The sequence below is a fragment of the Silurus aristotelis genome, assembly GCF_946808225.1.
Source record: "Silurus aristotelis genome assembly, chromosome: 27".
In the NCBI taxonomy this organism is placed as follows: domain Eukaryota; kingdom Metazoa; phylum Chordata; class Actinopteri; order Siluriformes; family Siluridae; genus Silurus; species Silurus aristotelis.
The window spans coordinates 8,339,497-8,358,432 of NC_139600.1; the positions used below are offsets into that span (position 1 = coordinate 8,339,497).

Consider the following 18,936-nt stretch of genomic DNA (forward strand, 5'->3'; position numbering starts at 1 on the left):
ACGGGAATTCAGGAGCGACAGGTCCACCGTTCGTGAGGTTTCGGGTCTACGAGTCCAATTTAAGCCATTTTATAAAATTTTAACTATTGGCATTTATTTGCTATACAATACTAGAAATGATTGAAAGTTGCGACGTGTAAACTGATCAGCAGTTTTTGTCCCTTGCTGAAAAACACATTCGCCAATTCGTTACGATCGCTGCTACTGAAGCGCACTTTCAACCAAAATCTGGTTGAACGAAAAATGCAGACGCTCAATATCTTCTGTGAAGTGAACAATGCCGTACCTTCAATCGCATTTAAAATAAAAGTCCAGAATTAGACCTCGGAGGCCGAATTTGTATTCGAATTTGAGTATTTTAGCAGCGCATACAAATGCGCGGTGTGCTTCTGGGTCAGGGCGACTTGGAATGATTGAGCAGGTCAACGTAAACAAACAAAAAATAAACCCTTTCCTGAATGTTCTGCCCTAATTGCGAGAGGTTTTATTTGTGAATTTTAAAAGTGAATTACCGCCAGGCGGAATTAGGATTTCGCGCATGCTCAGTACAGGGACGCACGCACTTTCAGGCGGTACAGTGTGAGCAACTTTTTGTAAACAATTGAAAACGAAAGTGTGGACATTGTTTAGAAAGTTTTCAAATGTATCCGCATTAGCATCATCAAAGGTATCCGGATTAGACGTAGCCTAAACGTGCTAAGCTGCCACCTCCCCTATGAAAAAGTAAATAAATATAATTATAAAAATTGTGCGTTGGTGTGCATTAGCTTACACACCAAGTGTTTCGTTTATGTTGATTAAACAAGCATGAAGAATAAACAATTTATCCAACAGTTTATGATCCATTAAGGAAACTTATGGGGTTTATGACTGCAAACATTAAAATACTTTATGAAGCCTTTCAAGCTTCAGCCTGCCGGATCATTGATCCATTTGAAAGCGGAACGCTTGCGATTAACCGACCCGAATATGTTCCTAGTCATGCGCCCATCCGGGTTATTCAACTTACTCATGCGGCAATAAGCCTTTATTCAGTCCTGCAACAAATGGTGCAGCAGTTGGTGTGTGTTCTGGAGCAGAACGGGAGGCGAAGGGGGAGGGGGGGGGGGTTTGGGGGTTTAGACCACAGCCATCAAAACGTAAAAATAGCAGTAAGGCTGATTGAGATGCTGAGGTTCGAGTGTAGGAGCTCGCAGGAGAAAAGAGGGGCGTCGGAGTCGCAACGTTTTAGATCGGTCCAAAATTCTCTCTATTCGGAGAAGTCAATAAAACCATCGTCGTTACGAGCTGGTGTTCACGTTTCATTTCGCAGTACGTGTGTTCATTTAAAAAATAAATAAATAAAAAATAGCCACAGAAATATGAAAGAAAACGGAAGACCATTCTGCTCCTTTTGATTGTGAACGCTTTCAACCTCGCAGTTGTCCGTTATGAAACGTGTGCTAGTGGAAGGCTATTGCTGGATGGATTTAGAGATGATTTCACAGCAAACACGTCAAGATGGCCGAAAGTTGCTCTAATTATCTTGGTGTCTCGGTGCGGAGAAGATCAGGACAGCACAAGCGTCCGTCACAAAGTAAATGACTTGTTGACGAGCGTGGAGCAAAATCAAACCTGTATTGAGACGTTCGTGCTCAATGAACCCCAAACCTGCAGCATTAAAGGTTAGAGACCACAGTATCGTGTCCAAGTGATTACACTTGCAAGCGTACCCTGTTGTTAAGGGTGCGATAGTTTGCCCACTCAAAACTCAGTACTTCGTTAGAGAAGGTATGCTTGGCTTTAATACCGTCCAAAACATTGAGTTTCCAAATCTGCACCGTCTGCCATTATATTGTTTTTTTGCCACCATCCCATAAATAGCAATACAAAAAAATCCATATGCCAACTCCTCTTTTGTGCTGATTTGGCACAATTTCAGACACGTGCCCGAAGTGTGTCTAGAGTTTAAGCAAGTCTTTTACATTAAAGACTGATGGGAAACTCAGGGTTAAAACCAGAGTGAGCCAAAGCGAAAGCTTGAAAACGGTCACACTTCTCGCCATCGCCGCGGGTGTTACAGCAAGCTGAGAGGCAAAAATAATCCAGGAAGGAGTGCCAAATGATCTCGCGCCCACGTACGCAACACGTGGGTTAACGGCTTCTCCGTGCTGCCGTTCCGCTCCGGTTGTCAGGATGCGTCTACGTACGTTTTACTTCTTACGCTCTAAATGCGAACCTACGCGGTGGGGATAAAGCTCACAGAGAACATCGGATTCTAAGGAAAAATTGGGTTTTATGGCAATTATTAAATGAAGATATTTATGCCATGAGGCATAATCAGTCAAAACAAAGAAGAAAATAGGAGGTATGGAGCCCAAAAAACAACAAAAACATCACAGCAAGATAACAGCTTCAAATATTCGCAATGTCAAACGAGCTTAATGTTTAAAATGTTTTTTAGTGCTGTTCATCACGCATTGATTTACAGGAATGAGGCAGAGGACAAATATGAATAAAACAGAAGGAAGGGGGAGAAAACAATGAGGAGGAGATAGGATGGAAAATTAGGAAGCGCAACGAGAAGAAAGGATGGACAAGGAGAAAGAATCAGAAGAAAGGAGAGCCAAGGAGGAAGAACAATGAGGAGAAGAAAGGAAGAGTAAAGACGTAACTTGTACTAGGTTTAAACGTCTCACTACACAGCAACCATTTGGCCTCACTGGAGTGTTAAATCTCATCGGATTCACATTTATTCGTGATGAACTCTACTCGAAATCTCAAGGTTTATTGAAAAGTCCCCGCAAAGTCCTCTTCAAAACGTTCACTCCCACACATTCCATTTGACATCTACAGACAGTAAACGTGCATCTCCAAGCATCGCCTACGATACATTAAAGATACGTACGAAGCAACTAGCGATGTGATTCAACCCCCCCCCCGATTACGAAGCAATGGGATGAAAAAAAAATCAGATGCTATGCAATTCAATATGGTAGAGATGGTGTTCCACTTACATTCGCAGTGGTGCTCAGAGAACGTACTTGAGAAACAGGAGAAATGCGAGGAGAAAATCAATCTACATATCAAATATTGGTCCCAAATTATTGGTATCGTGCATCTTCGAAAAATATCACGTCACATTGTGCAGATACAACGATGCAAAATGTCTGGAGAACTTCCCCTAGATACAATTGATAAAAAAAATTATAAATGACCTACAAATTCTACAAAATGCAGGACCCTGTCCCAACCAGGGCATCACAGTATTATTGATTGCGGCACAGGAGGGAAATAAATCCGTAACCACGTGGTAGGGGCCGCTGTACAGGCCGCTGAAAGCTCTAGGAAATAAACTCAACTTAACATACAGCAGCTAAACTAGCAGTCCACAGTACAAAGTTGAACTGTATGAACATTACAATTACCGTAATTTCCGGACTATTAAACACACCCAAATATGAGCCGCACCCAATGAATTTTACAAATATTTTTATTTTGAACATAAATAAGCCGCACCTGTCTATAAGCCTATATGAAACTAATGAACTTCACACAGGCTTTAATGAAAGACAGGGTCTGTTACACGGCTTGTATCTAAACAGTAGCCTACCAAGAAAGTCATTGTTTACTGTCTTCCTCCTTCCTCTCACAACACTTTCTCTTGGGAGTTTTTCTTTTGGCATCGTCGTGCGTTTAAAAATTACCATCGGTGAAGTTTTTCTCCCGATGCCGTGCAGCTCAGAACACAGGTGAAGTCTTTTTTCATGCCCGGTTGTTTTCAGCGTGACGAATGATTCGCATTTCCTGTAGACAGTCCGAGTGAGCGGCAGGTCAAACGTAAGAGGAACATCATCCATATTTATGATGTGGTGCGGCCCGATTCAGTGGGAGCGCATCTGATTTAATATAAAGAATTTAATTGGGTGACCTGAACCCGTTCAGCAATTTCATTGGTCTAATGTTATGGGGTTCAGTTTTTTGGCATGAAGTTTGTGAAACCGGGAAAAATCCATAAATTAGCCGCTTTAAGCCGCAGGGTTCAAAGAGTGGGGAAAAAAAGTAGCGGCTTATAGTCCGGAAAATACAGTATATATAATAAATGAAGTGTTAAAAACAAGTAATAATAACCGGTAAAATGAATGTTCTTTTTCACACATTCTCTCTCGCTCAACATGTGCACTCTTTCTCTCGCTTACACACAGAGCAAGGAAAGAACAATTTTATAGATATATCTATTCAAGGCCTTGAACAGTAAGTTAACCTAGTTTTCATGACAGCTCTGTTCAGCTGCAACAGACAAAGGACAGTAGCAGCAGCTCCTCGCTCTCTCAGCTTCCACTATTTGAGAGGATTGAAGATCTTAAACGCTCGGACACAATAATTCATCACGACGACCTCGTACACCTCGTTCTCTCCGTCTCACTTGAACACAGTGCGAATCTTTCGACTGAACACGCGCGATGTTGATCAGTCATACGTTATGCATATTGCGACGTTAGGCGTCTTAAACTTCGTGAAGGCTGAGCTGAAGAAACATCGACAGGGTAAATAAGTCTAAACGTTACTTTTTACAATTTCATCAAGTCTTCCGACAACGTCTGCATAGCAGCTCGGCCAGACTCGCACACTTGCACATTAATGATCGATAACATCAGCCAAAAAGGTTAATCAATAATAATTAAAGCTCACTGCAGCTTCCAGGCATGAGACAGAAAAAAAAAACATTAGGACATTAAAAAACATATCAAGGAAAAATGAGAAGGATGGAAAGACAGGGAGTGGGGAATAAAGGAAAGAAGAGAAGGAAGAAAACGAAGGACAAGGAGGAGGAAAAATGAATAAGAAATGAGGAGGAAAAACATAGTGGAACAAAAAAGAGAAGAAAAAAGGCTGAGAAAAAAGGAATGATAAATGCAGAAGGGATGAGAGGATGTAGGAAGAAAAAGGAAAGAAAGGAGGAACAAGACCAGAGGAGAAGTGAGTAGTAGGGGTGCAATGGATCGCAGTTGATCCGTGATGACTCGCAATTCGACGTGCAAGTGACCCGGCAGATTTACTTTTTTTGTGGGTTAACTAGGGCTGGGCGATATGGCCTAAAAAAAAAAAAATTAAAAATCCCAGATTTTTTCACAAAAAATCCGATTTGCGATTTAAATCGATTTTTCCCCCCCTGCTTTTTTTTTTTAGTTTTAACTTTATTAAATAAAGTTTATTTACCCTTCTGGGATTATTTACCCACTTTGGGATAAAGTGCAATCAGAAACAAGCTAAAAATACAAGATGGCGGCTCTGCCATTGTAAATTGTGAAAATAGAACGTAACATAATATAAAATGAGCAAACCTACAAAGAAAAATGTGTTTTTAAATGTGGAACATGGTTAAAAAAGTGCGTTGATGCTTGGAGTGATTTTGCCTTTACTTTTCTTAAAAGCTCCACAGTAAAATGACTGTTTATGACTGTTTGAATATGGTGATTTAAATTATCTGATTTTTCTGTTTCTTAACGGAAACGCCGTTCTGAAGAGTCTTCACATGTATTTTGGTCGCTTTCACCACCCGTACCGTAAGTGTACGATTGGACGGGCAACACTAAACAGTGCGGCTGCTTAACCGTGTATTTTCAACATGCGGCTGCTTAACGTTTTTTGGGAACGAGTTCTTCTCTGCTCGCTGCCATGTTTGTGTATCTCTATGGCAAACGCGCGGGGGGCGGGGGCTGAGTTCGTTCGAAACTATGGGAGCACAGAGGGGAGCGTCGGCGAACATTAAAGAGAAAACCGATTTTTTTTTTAAAAACAGATCGATGTAAACTACACATTCGAGTTAATCGATAAAATCGATTTATCGCCCAGCCCTAGGGTTAACATTTATTTTATTAATTTTTTTTAACGAATGTGAAAGTGAATTTTTTGGTTTCTGTCTATATTGCTTTTTATTTTTTTTTATTTTTTTTTTTTTAAGTGATTTCGTCACTACACAGAGCAGAAACGTGTTCCCGTGACCGGGACGCGCTAGTTAAAAACAACAGCTAGAGGAAGAGCGGAGGAACTTGAAAAGCCTCGTGCATCATTTAAATTGCATGTATGGGAGCATTTCCTTCCTGTGACTTTTCTTGTAATGAATGGAAAGCAAATTATATTATTCTCCGCCACCTTTTTTTTTTGCTGATCTGAAAAAAACGATTCGCAGCTCAAAAACTAATGTGATCCTGCACCACTGGCAAATAGTAAAAAAAACAAAAAAATTAATTTAAAAAAAAAAAAAAAGAAACCAACAAAGGAATGTACATTCAGAGAAACATTCAGAGAATCCTCAGTGGAGGAAAAAGATCATTTTGCTCAACAATTTGCACAGAATTAACACTTCCAGTGTCTAGTGATCTACACAGCTAAACGCTCACTCGCATTACTGCATGATAAACGCTGATTAAAAACAATAAGGCACTTCGGAAACACTGATCATTAAAGCAGACCCTTAATTCAATTCATTACTTATAGAGCACTTTTAACAACGGACATTGTCTCAAAGCAGCTTACGGAAATAAAGGGGTTATAGAGGTTTGAGCTGTGCGACTGGTGCTATTCTGACCACATGCGTTAATACGTCTGCAAACTCCATCCTGGACAGCAAGTTAGAACGGCCAGTCAGAGAGTTTCGCTTACATCCGGATTTCTCAGCCGAAACAACATGATCCCACTTCCGCACCCACCCTATACGCCAGATTCGGCTCCTGTGGACGTCGCACTTTTATCAACAATGAAGATCCAGTTGTTGACACAATTGTGGAGATCTGGCGCGAATCGCAGATGATGCTTGACACGCTTGGAAAAGACTTCCCAGACACATTCCAGAAGCCGACGCAGATAAACGGAGAAAGACTCGAAATTTTGGTAGCGCCGTCTAAGGTTAGTGGCTATAGCTTTGTTTCTTATACAGTTGTCCCGGGATTTAGCGCGGTTCGAATCTCCCGGTCCCACTTTTCAATTCGGCACAAAACCATTTTTTTGGTCCTGATTTCAGTTCATCATAAGAAACAAAAAAAGGGGTTGAAGTTGAAGATAGACGTCACCAGATTTAGCTAATGAAAATTAAGAACGCAGTGACGTGAATCTTTAATTCAGCCCTTTTTTTTTTAACATCATAGGGACACTTCAACCAAAAAACAAGCAGACACACTATGCACAGACTACGCTACAGCACTTACTATAAATGCGATATTTCTACAAACTTTCACAAAACTCATCTCGCTCTATTCTTTGGGGGGCCGTCCATGTATCGCGGAAATTCGTTTTTGCCACGTAACTAGCGCGATAAACAAGGGACGACTGTAATAGTAAAAGTTTGCTCCTAATGAGCGAGCCAGAGGCGACTGTGCCAAGAAAAAAACTAGCTGAGATGGTATGAGGAAGAAACCTTGAGAGAAACCAGATTTGAAAGGGAACCAGTCCTCATCTGGGTGGCACCAAATGTCCATTACATTAGTGCCTAAAGATAAGCTGCTCATACCGATTAACCTCTCACACCTACACCACAGGGTCAACACATGGCCCCCCTTAAAGCAGTTTCACTTCTGGGAAAACTGGGACAAGTCTGTACACAATTCGATACTTTACTACTTTCAGTGTTCAGATTATAATTCTAACCATTTCAGTCATCAACATCAGAAAATTACAGCCTGGACTATGAAGTGTCTCCGTGTTAAAGCATACATAATGCGCTTACATAAGCGGCTTACATTAACTTATCACCTCAGCATCCAGGCAGGTTAACACTTCTGGAGATGTTAGCAATGCCCAAGGGAGAACCGTACGCCCCGTTCAGCAGAAAGGTCAGGGACCTAATCGCCGTGAAGGTAAAACAAAACCGACATGGCTTACACAAACCCAAACTATAACCTCGTCGACAGCAAAACAAAACTAGAAACACTACAGTAAGCATAAGGAAGGTTAGTTTGCATTTTCGCAGTTCCGAGTTCGGTGGTTCGATGGAAATCTTCACTTTGATGTTCCGCAAGTATTCTAGTATTTTCTGTGGTGATACATTTCGATTCCTTCACATGTGTGTTTTATGGTCATGAAGTAGAGGGTATGTCTAAATAGAAATGTAAAGAATGCAGTGTGACTGTAGTGGTGTATTACAGAGTATGGAGTAGTGTGCGAATAGAAATATAGATAAACAGCCCATTGTGACAATGCTGTGAATAAAAATGCGCTTTTACTAAATATTTTTCAATTGCAAGAATAAATCCACCCCCTCGGAGTGACTGATTCAGAGTTTCACTTTTCATGACCGACACAGGAGCATCTTGGCAGCAGGGATTTAAACATTCAACAATGTCTCGGTTTTTGGTTTAATTTAATTCGGTGCATCGATGTTGCGCTGTGCTTAAGGCAATTTAGCAGATTTCATTTGATTTGCCAACATGTGAAACGCAAATCCTCCTGCCTTTTTTTTTTTTTTTTTTAGGTTTATTGATCCTAAATGGTTTTAGACATTTTCTTCTATATCTTTTTGTGACAACTTTCTGCGCTTCAAACTAACCGTTTAACGACTACACCTGGCGTTCAAGTCCCTCGGGCTGATACACACACACGATTTGACCGTCAGTCGATTATAAGCGAAACTTGACAATTCTGATTCGAATATGTCAATTCTTAGTCGGGGACACCCCTATACATACAGCTGCAGAGAGAGTAGAGAGTAAAACTGTTGCTAGATGAGGAGAGTAGTGAGTATGGCTATTGAGAGAGAAAGAGAGCAGAGTGTAGGACTGTCCATAATAAAGATTAGAGTAGTCAGTACCAGCAAAATAATTATAGATCACAAAAGAAATCTATCCAATAGTTCAGAATTTGACCCTAAAATAAGTCACACAGCCACATAACAGTAGCAATCCAGTCAGAAACGAGTGCGACACGAACAAAGAGTGGATATACATCACTTTCTTTTTGGAACAAAGTGTCTAGAAATTGTATGTAAAGAGCTATTTAGGCAATCATTTCGCATGATTTTCAGCCACAGGTTCCTAAGTTGTTTTTTTTTCCCCCCTCACCTGGATTGGTCATGTCTGTGGTCCACTTCTGAGAAAGTCACAGCTACTTTTTCCAGCAAACCAAATACCCATCTGAAAGTTTTAGTTTCAGACAGATGTCTGATTTCCTATGAAAACAGATGTTGCACTGCTGGTACTTGCCTTATTTAGTCTCGCAGCACACAGATCTAAATTTTTTTTTTTTATTGTTGGTTTCATCCAAGTTCACGCCAAACTAAAATGAGAGCCAGCACCTTCTTCTGAACAGGGTTATATACTTGGTTTGGGCAGTAAAACCTCATTTCCAGGAGGAGAGGGAGAGCACTAATCAGTAAGAAAAGCAAGATGGGATAAGCTGATTAAAAGAGCAGTTACTACAGCAGCTACAGGTATAAAGCATAACTAAATTCAAATTGACTTACAAAACAAACCTGGTTCAACCTGGTATAAATCACAGCGCATATCATTCATCACTGCACAAACTATCAGACGAGTAAAGAATTACAACAAAAAAATAATAAGAAACTCTTGCTACGTGCTGCTAATTAAAATTCCAAGCACAAAGGAAAGGGTGAGGAGATACAGTGGTGTGAAAAAGTGTTTGCCCCCTTCCTGATTTCTTTGCATGTTTGTCACACTTTAATGTTTTAGATCATCAAACTAATTTAAATATTAGTAAAAGATAAGTGAACACAACATGCAGTTTTGAAATGAAGGTTTTTATTATTGATGATCCAAAACTACATGGCCCCGTGTGAAAAAGTGTTTGCCCCCCTGTTAAAACTGGTTCATCACGCCTCAGTTCAATTTCTCTCGCCACACCCAGGCCTGATTACTGCCACACCCGTTCACAATTAAGAAATCTCAAATAGGACCTGCCTGACAAAATTAAGTAGACCAAAAGATCCTCAAAAGCTACACATCATGCCGAGATCCAAAGAAATTCAGAAACAAATGATAGAAAGTAATTGAGAGCTATCAGTTTGGAAAAGGTTATAAAGCCATTTCTAAAGCTTTGGGACTCCAGCAAACCACAATGAGAGCAAATATTCCAAAATTACAGTGGAGAGCCTTCCCAGGAGTGGCTGACCGACCAAAATTACCCAAGAGCACAACGACGACTCATTCAAGAGGTCACAAAAGACCCCACAACATCATCCAAAGAACTGCAGGCCTCACTCGCCTCAGTTAAGGTCAGTGTTCATGACGCCACCATAAGAAAAATACTGGGAAAATGGTCTGCATGGCAGAGTTCCAAGATGAAAACCGCTGCTGAGTAAAAAAAAAAAAAAAAAACTCGCCGCAGTTTGGGCAGAAAACATCTTGATGATCCCCAAGACATCTGGCGTAAAAGTAACACAGAATTTTAGAATAAGAACATCATACCAACAGTAAAAAATGCTGGTGGTAGTGTGATGATCTGGGGCTGTTTTGCGGTTTTTGCGATTAAAAATATTTACTTTCATAAACTTATGTACAGGAATCCATTAAACAGCTTCGATAAAAAAAAAAACCTGAATGTTAAAAAGATTGATGGGAAAACTAAGCATACTGTTAAAACCTTTTCAATGCCAGTTTATATTTAAGAATTTGGACATGTCGACAAACTCACATGAAAGTATTACACAAAAATTTGCAATTCTTATGAAACTGTAGTTGAAACTATACCTTCACTAATCATCTAAAGCAGACTATGAAAGCGTGGAATTGGTTGCCCATGGTGAAGCGTATTCACTTAGACTAAGACTTCTACAGTCAGTACTGCCATAACCATTACCATGACAATTTAACAATATCACCTACATAAATAACATGCAAATTATTACACTGAAATCACTAACTCAAAGAAATAGATTTGACCATTGATCAGCTGATCAATGAATACTACACAGTATGGGTAAACAACATTTAAAAAAAAAAAGGTTCAGAAGCAGGTCAAGATATAACCAAGCCAGTGCACTCTTAGTGCCGGTCCGATAAATGTGGAGGGTTGTGTTAGGAAGTTCATTCAGCGTAAAATATTTTGGCCAAATCAAATATGCGGATCACAAACCAGATTTTCATACCGGATCGGTCGAGGCCCGGGTTACCAACGGCCACCACAGGTATTATTGATCAACAGGGTACCAGTGGAAATTGGGCTGCTGTTGGCTGAAGGAGGAGAAGGAGAAGAGGAAGACGTCTACAGAGACAGCAGGGACATGAGAAGTGTAGGAGAGTGGAGGTTAGAGTTGGTATTTTAAATGTTGGTACTATGACTGGTAAAGGGAGAGAGGTAGATGATATAATGGAGAGGAGAAAGGTAGATATGTTGTGTGTTCAGGACACCAAGTGGAAATGGAGTAAGGCCAGGAACATTGGAGGTGGATTTAAACTGTTTAATCATGGTGTGGATGGAAAGAGAAATGGTGTAGGGGTGAGTAATGGAGGTGAAGAGAGTTTCTGATAGGGTTATGAACATCAAAGCTGGAAGTTGAAGGAGTGATGAACCTGGGAGGGAAAAGGGGTGGTAGATTTTGCTAAAAGGATGGAAATGGCAGTGGTGAACAAATTTTAGGAAGAAGGAGGATCATAGGGTGACGTAAGAGTGGAGGAAGGTGCACACAGGTGGACTATGTTCTATGCAGGAGATGCAACCTGAAGGAGATTGGAGACTAAGGTGTTGGCAGGGGACATTGTAGCTAGACAGCAATGGAAATGGGATCAGCAGAGAGCTGAGAAAAGTAGGCAGGAGTACAAGGAGATGCGCCAGCAGGTTAAAAGGGATGTGGTGAAAGCCAAGGAAAAGGCATATGAGGAGCTTTATGAGAAGTTGGACACTAAGGAAGGAGAAAAGGATTTATACCGATTGGCCCGGCAGAGGGACCGAGCTGAGAAGGATGTGCTGCAAGTTAGCGCAATAAAGGATGGAGATGGAAATGTGTCGACTAGTGAGGAGAGTGTGTTGAGAAGGTGGAGAGTATTTTGAGCAGCTGATGAATGAGGAAATAGAGAGAGAGAAGGTTGGATTATATGAAGAAGGAAGTGGATTGGATTAGTAAGGAGGAAGTGAGAGCAGCGATTAAGAGGATGAAGAATGGAAAGTCGGTTGGACCAGATGACATACCGGTAGAAGCGTGGAGATGTTTAGGAGAGATGCAGTGGAGTTTTTAACCAGATTGTTAAACAGGATTCTGGAAGGGGAGAGGATGCCTGGGGAATGGAGGAGGAGTGTGCTGGTACCGATTTTTAAGAATAAGGGAGATGTGCAGACCTGCAGTAACTACAGGGGAATTAAGTTGATCAGTCACACCATGAAGTTATGGGAAAGAGTAGTGGAAGCCAGGCTGAGAGAAGAGGTGACCATCTGTGAGCAACAGTCTGGTTTCATGCCAAGGAAGAGCACCTTGAATGTTGATTAAAAATTAAATAAAGTCAGTAGGAATAAGACAGTACATGTGTGAATAAGAGGGGGGCAGTGGTGTGGTGCGGTTGCAGGGAGAAGAGGTGGAGAAGGTGGAGGAGTTCAGGTGCCTGGGGTCAACAGTGCAAAGTAATGGAGTGTGTGTTAAAGAAGTGAAGAAAAGAGTGCAGGCAGGGTGGAGAAGAGTGATCGCAGGACTGATTTGTGATAGAAGAGTATCTGTGAGAGTGAAAGGAAAAGTATATAGGACTGTGGTGAGACCTGTGATGTATAGACTAGAGACAGTGGCATTGAGTAAAAGACAGGAGGTGGAGCTGGAGGTAGCAGAGCTGAAGATGTTGAGGTTTTCGTTGGGAGTGTCAAGGATGTACAGGATGTACAGGATTAAAAATGTGTTATTAAAAAGGGACAGCGCATGTAGGACGTTTTGGAGACATGGTGAGGGAGGCGAGATTGAGATGGTTTGGACATGTGCAGAGGAGGGACATGGGGTATATCGGTAGGAGAATGCTGAGGATGGAGCCACCAGGTAGGAGGAAAAGAGGTAAACCAAGGAGGAGGTTTATGGATGTGGTGAAAAAAAGACATGCAGGTAGTTGGTTTAAAAGAGGCAGATGTAGAGGACAGGGGGTATGGAGACTGATGATCTGCTGTGGGGACCCCTAACAGGAGAAGCCGAAAGAAGTAGCAGCAGCGGGTCAAGATACACAAAACTATCCATGACAAGATTCTTTTTTTATAGATGACATAGATCTATATTGTCAGATAGATGACAAACTGCTATCAGTTATTTTTACCATGGAAAATTTGAACTTCATTTTACTGATGTGAATCACATATCCAAGAATCCATATGCAAAACCTCATGATTTGACAAATCACATGCTAGAGCTTTCGCTTACATTAAACAGAAATTTGGGATGACTCGTATTTTGAACACAAATAAATATTCTGTATATAAACATGTTCAGATGTGGAGAATTGTATAATCAGCTTTGTTCTTTTTTTAAGACAATATAAAAGGTTGCATGAATTGTGTATTTTAACCGAGATTAATTCAGGAATTGTGATCATTCACTTTCATTTACTGGGGAATAGAAATAAACGGGTTTTAAGCTGCTCTAGCAAAAAAAAAAAAAAAACAATTTAAACAAAATACAGTGAAAAAGCAAGTAAATCCAAAATTTGCAAACGTTCCCCCAATATTCAGCCAATCCAGGATTCTTTGGGATGGTGAGGAAAGAGATTTCAATAAAATTACATTTTCCAGAAATAGCCTGTTCAACTGGCAGCCAGTACACACACGGTGTACACCACACTGGAATAACAAGCGCACACTGATTAGCACTGCCGTTTAATCAACTCTGCTCTAAAAACATGATGAGAATCTCAAAGTAATGAAGCACTCGAGTCTGCTGCGCCAGTATGATCGCGCTCATTAAGTTACACTACCACACACTCAGGTGGTGCAACATTCAGCTCACAGAGGGCTACATGAACACGAGGAAAATCTTTTGAGCTCATAACAGATCTCAGCTTTGTATTTGTCTAAAGTGCAAATGTAACTGAAACAATCGAAATCCTCTTCCTGCTGAATTCTCCGATCTGATTGGACAGAAGGTCTGGTTACGTAGTGCACACAAAAAATAAACCGTTTGGAACACAACCCACCAATGCATAGCTAGTCAAAATAAAGTGAAGTTTTCTATGCATTTTTTTTTACCCTTTAGGAACATTGGCAAATAAAGCTAAACTAACCGTAAGGTTTAACAGCACTAAGAGCGGCCGTTAAATTCTCACCGGTAAAAAAAAAACTTTATTAATAGCAGTCATAAGTTGACAAATTGTGGTAGAAAAAGGAAAAATTTTTTAACATGATGTTTAAGAGGAAAATAATTCAATCACTACTTCACTTCTTTGCTGACTATAATCATGCGTTAAATGGCGGTCAATTATTTTTTTTTCTATTATTAATTTTGGACGTAACTTTTGCAACAATCACATCCAAAATTAATAATAGGAAAAAAATAATTGACCGCCATTTAACGCATGATTATAGTGAACACCACAAACGCAAGCTGAGCAAAGTTTTGCACACTGATGAGCCTCAAAGCCAACTTTGACCTGCGAACTCGTATCATGTGGAGACGATCGACACGTCACACCAGGCCCTCATAAAAACACTGATTAGAGTGATGTCACAGAATCCCATTTTATACAGCTCTGCTTTGAAAACGCAAAAGTCAACCTTTTAACAAAAGCTGGTGTCAACGCATTTAAACATTTAAAGTCCTGCTGAATACTTTCCTTCCATTATTTTTATTTTTTTTACCTTTTTCTTAATCAGCATTTTTGCAATTGGCATATTCCACAAAAGTGGTTGCGTACAAAACATTTAGTATGTCCAAAGCAAGCGATTAAAGGCGCGTGAAAGCGGGTGATTTAGTGCGACGCTTCATGTTAGGTCATGAACGGGCCACGGCCTGGACCATGACTGAGTCACATGGTGCTTTTACTAGTTTTCATATTTCTTAAAAATAAATTTAAAGAGATGGATGGGAACTGCCACGATAATGTCTTTGGCCCTGAAAAGTTTTTAGTTATTTGAAGTTGAAGGTGCATTTGAGGTACAAATTGGCCCAAAAAAAAAAACAATGCCGTTACCTGGATTGTAGAAAAGACTGGATAAAACCCGCTTTTACTGTGTTTTAGGGTATTTTTCATGGAACTGCCTGACTTTCTACTGAAATAAAGTCTGATTCTTCGACATCACAACCCTGGACTTTGTCTAGTTCTTTTGGTTGGTGTTTTACGCGTTTCTGAGGTCATATACGTTTTCATCTAAAAGGGCACCTTTTTTTTCAGTTTTGACCTTTCATTCACAACCGAGACAGCATTTTTAGTGCACGAAAACAGATTACTGAAAATACTATCCAAAGTGAATACATTAAAAAGTAAAGCGTCTTGCGTTCTGCTCATGCGCAATACAGAGTCTGAGGTTTTTCAATGTTTACAATCAGCTTTTAGAAAAAGACTAAAAACAAGTGAGGACGTGAAGCGTTTTAGACAAAAAAACCCGCCGTTTTCAAATTTCTCCGGATTATTGCAACTGTAACCTGAATTTTTTTTTATTTTGTTTTCACTCAGAAACGACAATCTTTATATATTTTATATAGTTTATACTCTATTTATCTGCCTTCTTTTTCTAGGGTTATTTTCCTCCCCATCCTATTCCCTCATGCCGGACAGTCGTATAAATCATTTCACTGCATGTTGTACTCTGTATGTGACAAATAAAATTTAATTTGAATTGAAATGAAATGCTAAGTTTGTGTTGTGGGCGTGGCTTAATGCTACAGTCACACGTGCAGCGAATTCTAGTTCCTAAAGGCGAGCAGGCAGCCCACGTGACCTCTGTTTACACTGCCATTGAAAAAGTCGATTCTTATTTACACAATATTACTACTACTACTACTACTAATAAATTAATTCAAGGACAAACACGGTCCATCAAAAAAATACAACAAGCCGAAAAACTTTTTTGCATTATCTATTATAACTATTTTTTGCGTTGTCGCGCTGCTCGACACGCCCATAACTAGCAAACGTGAGCTATATGTCCAGCATCGTACCAAGTTAGCAACCTTTAACCATTTGTTTAAAACTGATACGATACATTTTGGGGCTCGTGAACACGAATTAATGCTAATCTATTAGCTTCCAACGGTTGCTAACGCAAAGCAGACAAAGACTTCACTGACCAATCAGAATCCAGGAGTGCTGCGTTCATTGACAAGAATTTTAAACCACGTGGGTTTAGCCATTTAAAAAAAGGTGACGTAACCCATCGAATAAATCAAATTTAAATAAAAATAGAAACCATGCACTATATAGAAAATGTACATATGCATATTTTGTTTCATAAACAATACATTTTAACATAAACCGGTAAGATAAAAAAACGATTGTGTCACGAAGCCAAAAATCCAGCGTACCGGTCATGTCCTAAATTGGGGCTTACAAAACACGTAGTGCACTACGTAGTTTGCCGAATGATGCTGTGTCACGTTTACGTGGTGCACACAAAAAATATAAACCGTTTGGAACACAACCCACCAATACACAGCTAGTCAAGATAAATTGCAGTTTTCTATGCATTTTTTTTTTACCTTTTAAGAACTTTGGCAAATAAAGCTAAACTAACCGTAAGGTTTAATCCGATTTAAAAAAGAAATCCAACTTTTTTGCGTTCACTTGACTAATGTTAAGTATTATAAACCAGAATTTGTACAAGCTAACAAAACACAGCGAATGCGTTATTGTACACACCACCGCTTAAACATGGAAAACGTTGTAAGGACAATAAATCAACATTCGCCTCGCTTCTTACCTTATTTTTTATATAAAGCCTAAGCGTCCTTAAAGCGTGGGTTCCAAAACCGCCCAGGCCGTGTTCACAGTGAAAGCAGTGGCGCCAAGAAACGACGAGCCTAAATAAACTGACATGCCAATTGTCCAATCAGGAGACAGACGAGCGAGCCGATTGGCCAATCAGAACAAAGTAGCTGAGCTTTTCTTTTTAGTGATTGGACAGTGATTTAAAAGTGGGCGGGATGAATGGTCACATCACTAATTATCCGGTTTCAGGTGCATGGAATTGAGTATGTGATTAGAAACGAATCGTATCTGATTTAGGAGAACAATAATTATGTGTTCAAATAGAGCAAAATGATCATGCATTTGAAATCAAACTATAATATTATAATTGCTCTGCCTTGAGTTTGTGAACAAAAAATCCTATATTTTTTTATAAACTACTTTATTTGAGTCAACCACAATAAAGTGCATAATGCTATTTTATAAGAAATAAATCTTGTAGCAGCTTCTTATGTTCAGCTCTTAATCTTCTAGATGGAGCATCAAGAATAAATGCATCTTTAAACTCCAAGTCAAAGCATTCAACCATCATTGGAGTAAAACACAAAGGAATATAGACCGGTGCTACAGAAAGTTGCTACACAGAAAATCAACTGATTGTTAATGCATTAATTATCTGTATTGTGTGTAGAGGTGACCTCTGCTAAAACTGCCTCTTTAAATGTCAGCTCATCTGTATACTATTTTATTGACTAGTACTAGTGTATTAGAGTATAAGAGTATATACCATGTGTTTATGTTAAAGGTCAAAAACAGTACTAAAGATCATTAAATAAATAAATAAATAAATAAATAAATAAATAAATAAATAAATATATATATTCATATCTATAACACATTAGCCCTTATACTATATATATATATATAATGTATATATAATATATATTGTTATATATTGTAATAGTATATTGTATAATATATAGTATAAGGGCTAATGTGTTATAGATATGGATATGTCTTTAGTTATGGATAATGCATGGTGTATGCACGCGTTTTACACGATGCACGCGCCGCTCAGCATGCAAAATCAGCGCACACGCACGCGCGCACACGCGGTTATTCCCGGTCCAGTCATATATTTAAACTTAAAGCCTGCCTCTCTCGCGCTCTCTCGCTCTCTCTTTTACACACGCACACACACACACACATTCTTTACCATCTCCGGTCACATTTATATACATGCATAAATATTTCTTAAGAGCAAAACGGGAAAAAAAAAGACCAATCAGAGCTTACCGTGTGTATAAAGGCAAAGTTAGGCGAGGTCCAGAGCCAAAATTCAAGGCCAATAGTTAAGAATAAATATTCTAATAAATATTATAAGAGTAATAAAGCCACCCGAGCGCGTGCTACACTGACCACCACCACCACAACGAATCCACCTTCTCTTTTATCTGCAACTCAGCAGCATGGAATGAAGAAATTATAAGAATAAGAATAATAAGAATAATAATAAAACCAAGGCTTCAAAATGATTCAAATGAAGTGTTTATTGAACATAAAATAAAAAAAAACGGGACAGCGCTAACAGGGGAAAGGTAGGGGAGAAAAGCGAAAAAAGAAAGGAAAAGAAAGAAATATATACATATATAGATATATATATAAAAAAAAGAAGAATGGAGAGATGGATGGGTGGATGGATGAATGAATGAATTAAAAAAAGGAAGCTGCGTGCTGCTGCTCTGCACCGACGCGCCACATCGCTGGAGAAAGTCAAACATGCGGAGGAGAGAGAGAGCTGCGCGGCCATTTATACACACACACACACACACATTCACCGCCCCATACACACACACACCCACACACACACACACGCGCGCGCACCAAAGTAAACTCCACCTCCACAGTGATGTTTTTGAAGCCCGCAATCCGATTGGATGTCGCGCTCCTTCTCTCGCGGGTTGTCCGACCAGTCTGAAAGACTATTGGCTCCAGCATTTGTCAATCATTGCATTAGGGGCCTGAGCCACCCTGCGGATTTGAATTAATGAATGAGACCAAAATTACAAGGACGCAGCAAGTAGAAAAGTGTAAAAGATAAGGAACTCTTCTCTTCTCTTCTCTTCTCTTCTCTTCTCTTCTC

The 18,936-nt window shown here is 39.7% G+C and overlaps 1 protein-coding gene across 2 annotated transcripts in view; it reads right to left on the reverse strand.

The window, feature by feature from the left end:
* The window catches only part of elavl2 (ELAV like neuron-specific RNA binding protein 2), a 52,396-nt gene extending 33,743 nt beyond the window's left edge, over positions 1 to 18,653 (reverse strand). Inside the window, exon 1 of one of the 2 annotated variants that reach the window (XM_083532574.1) lies at positions 18,090 to 18,653. The gene's annotated coding sequence lies outside the window, so the exon portion shown is untranslated. The remainder of the gene's footprint in view (positions 1 to 18,089) is intronic. The other variant, XM_083532575.1, reaches the window with a different exon arrangement.
* Between the last annotated feature and the right edge of the window lie 283 nt (positions 18,654 to 18,936).